Source organism: Lycorma delicatula, chromosome 10 (genome assembly GCF_047948215.1).
Source record: "Lycorma delicatula isolate Av1 chromosome 10, ASM4794821v1, whole genome shotgun sequence".
NCBI lineage: Eukaryota > Metazoa > Arthropoda > Insecta > Hemiptera > Fulgoridae > Lycorma > Lycorma delicatula.
In genome coordinates, this window is record NC_134464.1 from 37,689,263 (window position 1) to 37,699,880 (window position 10,618).

Genomic DNA, 10,618 nt, shown 5'->3' on the forward strand with positions numbered 1-10,618 from the left:
ATTTAAAAAAAAACTTTTCAACATAGTCAACGCATTCAATTTTCAATACATTTAGACAATAACTTTCAACTTTTTAATATTCTTAGTATAATGTATAATTCCAACTACTAAATAAGCAGTTGTCTAAGTTTTGACTTTCAAATGAAAACATTTGAAGTAAATCTTAATCCAGCAAACCATTTTTTCAAGTTTGGAAAAAGGAAGCAATCACTGGGAACCAAAAATACCATATGTAGAAGAATATTTAAACATGACATGTATATTTAGGAATATTTAAACAGATATGTGTGCAGGCACATTATCGTGCTGAAAGACGATTTTCTTTTTGGCCAGGTGTGGATGTTTAGCACCCTTCATTTAGTTCAGTAGTAAAGCATAATACTCCCTGAAGATGGTCCTACCTTTTATCAGGTAGTCTATGAATTTGGCACCATAAGAATCCCAAAAAAATCAAAGCCATGACTTTTCCTGACGATGGAAAACCATTTTATCTTTCTTTGTGCATTTTCACCTGTTCCCACCCACTGTTCTGGCTGCTATTTGGTATCTGGCAGGTAATGGTAAATTCATGTTTTATCTACTATTATAAAACATCAAAGAAGTTCTGATGCTTTTGAATAAAGTTTAAACATCCTTGAGAAGTATTATCAAATTTGCTTTTAGTTGACTTAAACAAATATGGCATCCATCAAGCAGAAGTGCTTTTATCTAAAACACTGTGTAAAATATATTGATTGGAATCTATGGAGATGTCTATAAATTCAGAAAGCTAGCATACCTTCAGTCAGGGATCATTTAATATAGTATATGTGGATTTTGTGATGATTTAGTCTGTTGTAGCAGTTTTGAATTCCTGAATGTTCATCATCTTGAATGGATGTAAGGCCACATATAGATTCACTAGCTCATTTTTTTCGCCCTATTCAATTCACTTCATTAACTAACCAATAACAAAAAAAATAGAATAAAAATTAAACCAAATTCAGCACACGTATACCCTACAGTACCGCAGAATACAAATGACATTGACCGGCATAAAAGATTACTTAAATAATTACCCAATCACACAAGGAATCAGATAAAAATAAAACCAATGACAACATATATTCAGCTGTAATATCGCAGAATAAATGTAACATTGACCGCCCTCAAAGATTAGTTCAGTAATCATCAAATCAGAAGATGAAAGACCATAAAAAATAAAAAAATGACAAAAAAAATTCACTGTTCAAAATCACAGAATACACTTATCATTGACCGCTTTGAAAAGTTAATTAAGTAACTACACATTCAGACGAGGAATTGTGATAAAAATTTAACCAAAGACAACACACATTCACCCTTCAATATCAGAGAATACTATTATCATTGATCATCATCAAAGATTGTTTAACAAAGTACACAATCAGAAGTGGTAATCGGATTAAAATTTAACCAGTGACAACACACATTCACCTGTCAATATCAGAGAATACTCTATCATTGACCGCCTTTAAAGAGTACTTAAATAACTAACCAATCCGAGGTGGAAATCCGATAAAAATATTACAAATGACAATATACATTCACCCTTCAATAAAAGAGAATACTCTTATTGACCGCTTTCAAAGATTACTTATGTAACAATCCCATCAGAAGTGGTATCGGAAAAAATTTAACCATTCACAATACACATTCACCCTTCAATCCAACAGAATACATTTATCATACACCGCGTTAAATGATTACATAAGTAACTACCCAATCTGGAGAGACGAGACGATAAAATCTGAATCAATGACTACACACATTCAACGATCAATATCTCAAATTACACTTAACATTGACTGCCATGTAAGATTACTTTAGTAACTATCCAATTATAAGAGGGAAGTCGATAAAAATTAAACAAATGCCAACATTAATCTTATCCTCAATATCGCAGTATACAAAATTCACCACTTAAACCCTTTACTTCACTAACTCTCTAATCACTATAGGAATGCCAATAAAATTTAAAAAATAAAAAACTGCACAATCCAATTTTCGATTATTCAACTTAATATTCACTATCGCACGAAATTTAGTCTGTAATTATTTATACAGAAGTGAAAATCCGATAAAAATGTAACCAATGGCAACATACATTCACCCTTCAATATCAGAGAATACGCTTATCATTCACCGCCTTCAAAGATTACTTATCTAACCACCCAATCCGAAGTGATAATCATATAAATTTTAACCAATAACCCACATTCACCCTTCAATATCGGACAATACTCTTATCATACACCGCTTTGAAAGATTAATAAATCCGGAGAAGAGAGCCGATAAAAATTGAACCAATGATTACACATACGCAGCTTTCAATATCGCAAATTACACATTACATTGACCGTCCTCTAAGTTTACTTTAGAAACTATCCATTTATAAGAGGAAAGTCGATAAAATTTAAACCAATGCTAACATATATCCTATCCTCAATATTACTGTTTAAAAAATTCACCGCTTAACACACTTTACTTCAATAACACTCTTATCAGTATGGGAATGCCGATAAACATTTAACAAATGTTTGTTGTCATAATAAGCGAAATGAGATGGGGCACATGCCCCATCTCATTTCGCTTATTACACATAATATACACTATCTTACTAGAATAGGAAACCCGGTATAAATTAAACTTGTGAAAACACACATTCTTTTTTCAAAATACATTATTAAGCTTAAAAATAACGACTTTAAGCGTTTATTCCTGTAACGCTCTGGTCAGCGTATGACAGACGATAAAAACACTGATAAAATTAATTTTTTTCGTATCATATGATACATGATTTTAGTTTGCTATTTGATGCTGAAAACGTTTATGAACTCAGAACCTTTCTATCATCCTCCATTTTTGAAAATTGATTAAAAGTATATTGAAGACGTTTTTCATTTTTCAATTTATGGTAACAATTTCAGGCAACAATATTTCATTTGTTTAGATCATTGTTTACTGTTTAACATTGTTAATTTAATTTCCTAGCTATAAATAAAAAATACTAGGTTTAGAATTTAATCACATCATAGTCAACTATTGATATAATATTTAATACTGAAAAATTAGCTTTCTTCAACAAGAATAATCACATCTGTGATCATTCTAATGACGAACACGTTGTAGGTTTCTAACAAGAAAATACGGTGATGAAAAGCCACTGTAAATGGAAATGAATTATTAGCATGCTAGCCGATTATTGTGGCACCTTAATAGGTCCTAAAATTGGGATATACCTGATACTATTTGTAAGGAAAATATCAGCAAAATTTCCTAATACAAATTATTATCTTGCAAAGTTGTAAACTTAAAATATTTTAACAACAGTATCATGTATTATTTTCTTTAATCGTATTTTATTAAAAACTAAAAGTCATAGGTATATTGGATTTACAGAACAGTAATAAAAAAAATTCATGAAATATTATCACTTTTGGCAAATAATAAAATATAACTTTTTTCTAGCATTTAATTTAAAACAATGACAAAACGAATTCAGCGCTGAATGTAACAAATTTCACTTAACAAACATCGCTTTGAATGATCACTTCATTAACAAAACTAACAGAATAAGAAAATCGGTAAAAAAATGAACATAAACCCTTAAAAACGGCAAATTACACTTCTCAAACATTACCACAAAAACAAACCAATCCAAAAAAAAGGCGATGATTTTAATTCAATTACAACATGCAATCACCACTCCACATTACCGAACACAGTTGATTTTCACCACCTTCAATGATTATTTAAAAAGATACTTAATCAAACGAGGTATCACATAAAAAACAAAAATATGACAACATACTTTCCTTTTAAATTTCGAAGAGTAATTGAACAGTAAAAGAGTAACTAACAGATTGCTAAAGTAACTTAAGTGGACGACCAAATAAAAATTTGACCAATGATGACAGATATTAACCTTTCAATATCAAAAAATACTCTTATCATTGACCGCCTTTAAAGACTACTTATGTAACTACCCAATCAGAAGTGGTAATCGGATTAAAATTTCACAAATGAAAACACACACTCACTCTTCAACATAGGAGAATACTCATATCATTGACCACCTTCATAGATTCCTTTTGTAACTACCCAATCAGGTGTGGTAATCAGATAAATATTTAACCAATGACAACACACATTAACCCTTCAATATCAGAGATTACTCTTATCTTTGATTACCTTCAAAGATTACATCGGTAACTACCCAGTCAGATGTCGTAATTGGATAAAAATTTCACCAATCACAAAACACATTCACTCTTCGTTATCAGAGAATACTGTTATCATTGACCGCCTTCAAAGAATACTTATTTAACTATCCAATCCGAAGTGGAAGTCGGATAAAAATTTAACCAATGACAACACACATTCACGCTTGTATAACAGGGAATACACTCATCAATGACCGCCTTCAAAGATTATTTCCGTAACTAACCAATCAAATGTGGTATTCGGATAAAAATTTAACCTATGATATTGTAGGTTTCTAACAAGAAATTTCAGTGATGGAAAGCAGCTATATAAGGAAATGAATTATTAGCATGTTAGCCGATTATTGTTTCACCATATTAGCAAAAAAATTGGGATGAATCTGATGCTATTTATTGAAAAATATTAGCAAAAACATTCTAAAAATAAATATTATCTTTCAAAGTTATAAACGTAAAATATTTTAACTACAGTAAAATGGACTCTTTTTCTAATCGTATGTTATTAAAAACTACAAGTGATAAGGTATTGGATTTACAGATGAGTAATAGAAAAAAAAAATAGGAACATTATAGCTTTTCGAAAAAATAAAATAAAATGTTTTTTTCTATAATTTAATTTAAAACAATGACAACGCGAATTTACCGCTGAATGTTACAAATGACACTTAACATACAACGCTATGAATGATCACTTCAATAACAAAACTAACAGAATTTGAAAATTTAAAAAAAATAAAAAAATGAAAACACACACACACCCTTAAAAAACAAATTACACTACACAATCATTACCACATTAAAAAACCAATCCGGAAAAACAGGCGATGACACTTAATCAAATAAAACACACATTGAACATTAAATTACCGAACACAGTTGACATTGACCAGTTTTAATATTATTTAAAAATCTACCAAATCTAACGATTAATACGAAAAAAAGCAAACCTATAACAACACACATTTACATTTCAATATCGAAGAATAAACCGCCCTAAAAAAAATTAAAGATGTTAAAGAAACGTAAGTGGAAATTCGATAAAATTTAACCAATGACAATACAAATTAAGGCGTATAATCATTTACCGCCTTCAAAGATTACTTCTGTAACTACCCAATAAGAAGTGGTCATCGCATAAAAATTTCACAAATGACAACACAAATTCACCCATCGATATCAGAGAATATTCTTATCATTAACCGCCTTCAAAGATGACTTCTGTAACTACCCAATAAGTAGTGGTCATCGGATGGAAATTTCACCAATGAAAACACACATTCACTTTATAATATCAGAGAATACTCTTATCATTGACCACCTTCAAGATTACTTATTTAACTATCAAATCATTGTGGAAAACGGATAAAAATTTCAACAATGGCCCACACATTTACGCTTTTATATCAGAGAATACAATTATCATTGACCGCCTTCAATGATTACTTCTCTAAATAACCAATCAAAAGTTGTAATCGGAAAAAATTACACCAAAGACAACACAAATTCACCTTTCAATAATAGAGAATACTCTCAACACTTACTGCCTTCAAAGATAAATTCTTGAACTAACCAATCAAAAGTGGTAATCGGATAGAAATTTACGCAATGACATTGTAGGTTTCTTACAAGAGATTTCGGTGATGAAAAGCGGCTATATTTGGAAATTAATTATTAGCCTGATACCCGATTATTATGGCACCGTACTTGGTACAAAGATTTGTATGTACCTGATGTTATATATTAGGAAAATATCAGCAAAATCTTTCAAATAAATTAAAGATCATGGAAACTAACAAAATTAAAATATTTTAAATACAGTGCTAAGTATTGTTTTTAATCGTTTTTTATTAAAAACTATAAGGGATACGTATATTAAATTTACAGATCAGTAATAAGAAAAGAATTCATGAAATGTTATAACATTTTAGAATATAATAGTATAAAGAGTTTTTTCCAATCATTTAAATTAAAATAATTACAACACGAATTCACAGTTGAATGCACCTAATAACAATTAGCATACATCGCTATGATTGAACACTTCAGTAAATGAATTAACACAAAAAGAAAACCAGTAAAAATGAAGAAATGATAACACAAACCTTAAAAATGGAAAATTACACTTCTCAATATTTACCACATTAACAAACAAATACAAAGAAAAGGCAACAAAAATTATTCAATTTCAAGACACGTTCACTATTCAATATTAGCGAACACAGTTAACTTTGAGCGGCTTCAATGATTATTCAAAAAGAGACCCAATCTAACGGAGTATCCGATAAAAATTAAAACTCCGATAACATAAATTTAGTTCTAAATATCACAGAATAAAATTAAAATTGTCCACCCTAAAATATTGCTAAAGTAACTAAAAAAAACTGACATTGAAATCCGATAAAAATTAAATCAATGACAATACACATTAACCTTTCAATATCAAAGAATACTCTTTTCAATGACCGCCTTCAAAGATTACTTCTGTAACTACCCAATAAGAAGTAGTCATCGTTTAAAATTTTGCCAATGACAACACAAATTTACCCTTCAATATCAGAGGATACTCTTATCACCGCCTTCAAAGATTACATCTGTAACGACCGATTTAGAAGTGGAAATCGCATCAAATATGAGGTACATATGAGGTAGACGCGCTAAATCCCCCCTCAGGAGGGGAAGCTATAGTGAAGGTATTAGCGCCACATATACAGCGAAAGATTGGCATAGCTGTTCCTTTAATGAGAGAGGAGCAGAATAATGCAGTTTAGCTTATCCCCCAATCGTCCCCCTCAGGATGTAGCAGCTAACTTGCCACCTTTCGAAGACCCATCCATAGTCTATTATCACCACCCTCGCAATTTTAAATGAAAACTGCATTATATTATGCAAATGCCCCCGCTGCCTAAATGTTATACGTGCATTCTTCCTGATTAGTTGGGGGCTGCGCATCTTGAAGAATTTGACTAATAATGAAAGGATATCCCTTCAGGCCCTTGTTGAGCGGAACCGTGGAAATACTGATCCTAGATTAGAGTATGAGTGTTTCCATAAGATAATTCTTATAAATGAGGATATAAATTCATCACAAGTGACTGAGCCTTGCTACTCTTGCGGCGATGAAGTTACAGTAGTGTGTGTTGTAGGTTTTGCCAACCAAGATCAAATACCCTCCAGCACTACCGACACGCACCTTACCTCATTAATCAGTGCAGGTTATTATGAGGAGAACATTGATGAAATGATAAATAACCCGTTCCTAGTTGTGAGTACCGATGTGCTGCAGGGAAATTTTATTCGACCGGTTTGTGTGATCCCTGCATGAGAGGAAGAGGAAGAAAGTGATTGGGATAATTCACAGTGAACCTATTAACGCATCTATTTGAAAAGTGTGAAAAAAGCCTGCGTGCTACCATATAGGCTTTTGAAAAGCGTGCGCGCTAGTGTGAAAAAGCCTATAAGTGAATAAACCCTTTTGGAGTCAGGATGTGTTAAAGGGAATTCTTGGATGAATTTACATTGAATCAATTTTTTGTACAACACCATAATCTGTTGTATGGAGAAAGATTCAAACCATGTGTGGATCGGTACAATCACTACAGTAGATTGGACTGCGAAGTGGCGAAAATCTTGTTATCTTGCCAGTTGATATAGCAAACACATTTGGAAGGTCGTTTAGCGCAGTTTCACTTAGGCTTAGTTCACACGATACAGTTTTGATTCGGTTTTTTGCCGTATCGTTTATTTTACCATATCAAATGCTGTGTTCACAAGATACGGTTTTTAACCACATTGAATCCTGTGTTCACTAGATTGGGTTTTGTTCTTCACACGTTCTTCATCCACTTGTGGGTGTGATATCGTGGAAGATGGATGTTAATATAAACACGTTTTTTCTTTTGTATTGCTACCACCACCATCAAAAAAGTTAAGAAATCGAAATAAAAAATACTTGATACATCCTATTTTGAAGGATAGGTATAGTTTAGGCGTTTTCCAAACATAAATGTGTAGACTTGCAAGTGTAGACTTAAATAAACGACGAGTTGCAGTTTTTCAACTATTTCTGAATGTCTCAGACTTCATTTGATTACCTGTTAAGTAGAGTAGGGAAGGATCTATTGAGGCAGGACACGACTATGAGAAGGAGCATACCTGCAGACGAAAGAATGAGTTTGTTTAAGGTAAGATTTTTTAATTAATCTCTTCATCAATACACATTTTATGTCATATATTTGATAATTGAAAAGTTACAACAAAATAAGAAAAATCAAAATTAATTTAAATCATAAAAATCAAGTACAACTTAATCATTTATAATAATTATTGGTAAATAAAAAAATCTGACAACTGTATAAAAAAAGTTACAATGAAGATAAATCAATATCCGTATAATTAGTGTCCTTCCTGACTTATGCTAGACATTGGTGATGGCGATTTACAACAATCAGCCACTGCAGTATTTGACTGAGTAAAAGATTGGTTACTTGCCTGAGTAAAACAACCTGCATTTTGCCAACCGTTAATAGTTCATATTTTGTTGTGCTTGTGTGGAAGTTTGCAGTTGAGAAATATTTGATTGTGCCACTGTTCTTTTCTTTGTAACAAACTTATAACACCTAACTGAAATTCCATGGTCTGGTCATCATTAAGTGACGACAAGGAAGGTAAAAGGCTAGTAAAAAATCATAAATAGCAGTTATTTTGCATATTGATTGCACCTTTGGTGAAAAATTCATTTGATGTCAGATGAATTTTATCATTTTAGAATCCAATTCATAGTTCAGCATCCTTTTCCTTGTTTCACCAGGGGAAACAGTTTCGATTGTTGGTTGCTGGCCAGTTTCACAGTTTTCTTCGTTTTCAGGATATTCGTGCACCTCACTGCTTTCTTCGTTTTTATTGTCCATTTAAATATGTTGTTCATTTAAATATCTTCGTTATTACTATAGAGTCAGTGTTTCAACTATCAGCAATATTGTGAAAGAAGTAACGAAAGTAATATGGAACAATCTGCAAAGCGAATTTGTGCGATTACCAGACACATCTGACTTATGGAAGGAAATATCAAATGGATTTCAGATGAAAGCAAATTCTCCTCATCGCCTTGTTGCTGTTGACGGAAAACAAATCAGGATTAAAAAACCACCATTCAGTGGCTCAATGTATTTCAATTACAAGAACTTTCTCAGTTGTATTGTTAGTGGTTGTAGATTCTGAGAATTTTTTTATATAAGCAAATGGCATATGTTACAGACAGTGACTCTTCAACCTTTAAAACGACTACCTTTTGCCAACTTAAGTAATACCTTACAGTGGTTCCAGAGGCTAAACAGAAAAGAGGAAGAGATAGTGCATTATGACATCTTTTGTGTATCTATTAATAAAATTTTCTCTAACCAGCTGCTTCCCAATTCTTGGTCAGAGGCACTGGTTATCCCCAAAGTGAAACCTGGTAAAGATAAATCATAGCACACAAGTTATTGCCCTACCTCCTTGACCAGTACCTTATGCAGGGTGATGAAACAGATAGTAAACTGTCATCTAATGTGGTACCTTGAGAGAAACATCCTGATTGCCCCAGAACAGTGTGGTTTCCACCAGAGTAGATCATCTATTGATCACATAGCTGCCCTGGAAGCTGCTATTCAAAATGCATTTTTATGTCGCCAACACCTGCTTGCTATATTTTTTTTATTTATAAAAGGCATACAACACAGCACAGTAGTGGAATCCTAAATAAACTTCATGGATGGAGTGTACAAGGTAATTTCCTCACATTTATCAGGGATTTTCTCAGTAGTAAGTCCTTCCAAGATCTAGTTGGAACAACAATATCTGAAATTTTCATACTGGAAAATGGAGTACCTCAGGGAAGTGTCTTAAATGTGCAGAAACTGCACACAGAAACCGGTTGTGTATTCTTTATTTGTAATGATTTTTTCTATTTGCGTACCATGTAAAATGTTATCTACTGCAGAGAGGCTGCTTCAAAACACAATAACCCACTTAGAATCGCGGCGTAAATCTACTGGATTGATGTTTTCTTCGGAAAAAACAGTGCATTTTCTTTTCCCAGTTGAGGAGACATGCTGATCCTAAACTGTACTTATATGGTGAAACAGTTGAGGCCTGTACGCAGGTTATATTTCTAGGAATATGTGGTTAGACAACAATTAATGTGGGTAACGCATTTGAAGGAGCTGAAGATAAAATGTCTAAAAATCCTACACATGCTGAGGGTTCTGTCTAATACCCATTGGGAAGCTAATCGTATATGCCTTTTGCGCTTGTACAAAGCTCTAAACCATTCCTAATTAGATTATGGCTGCATAGCTTATTAGTCAGTGCAGGCCACCGTACTAAAAATGCTCGAT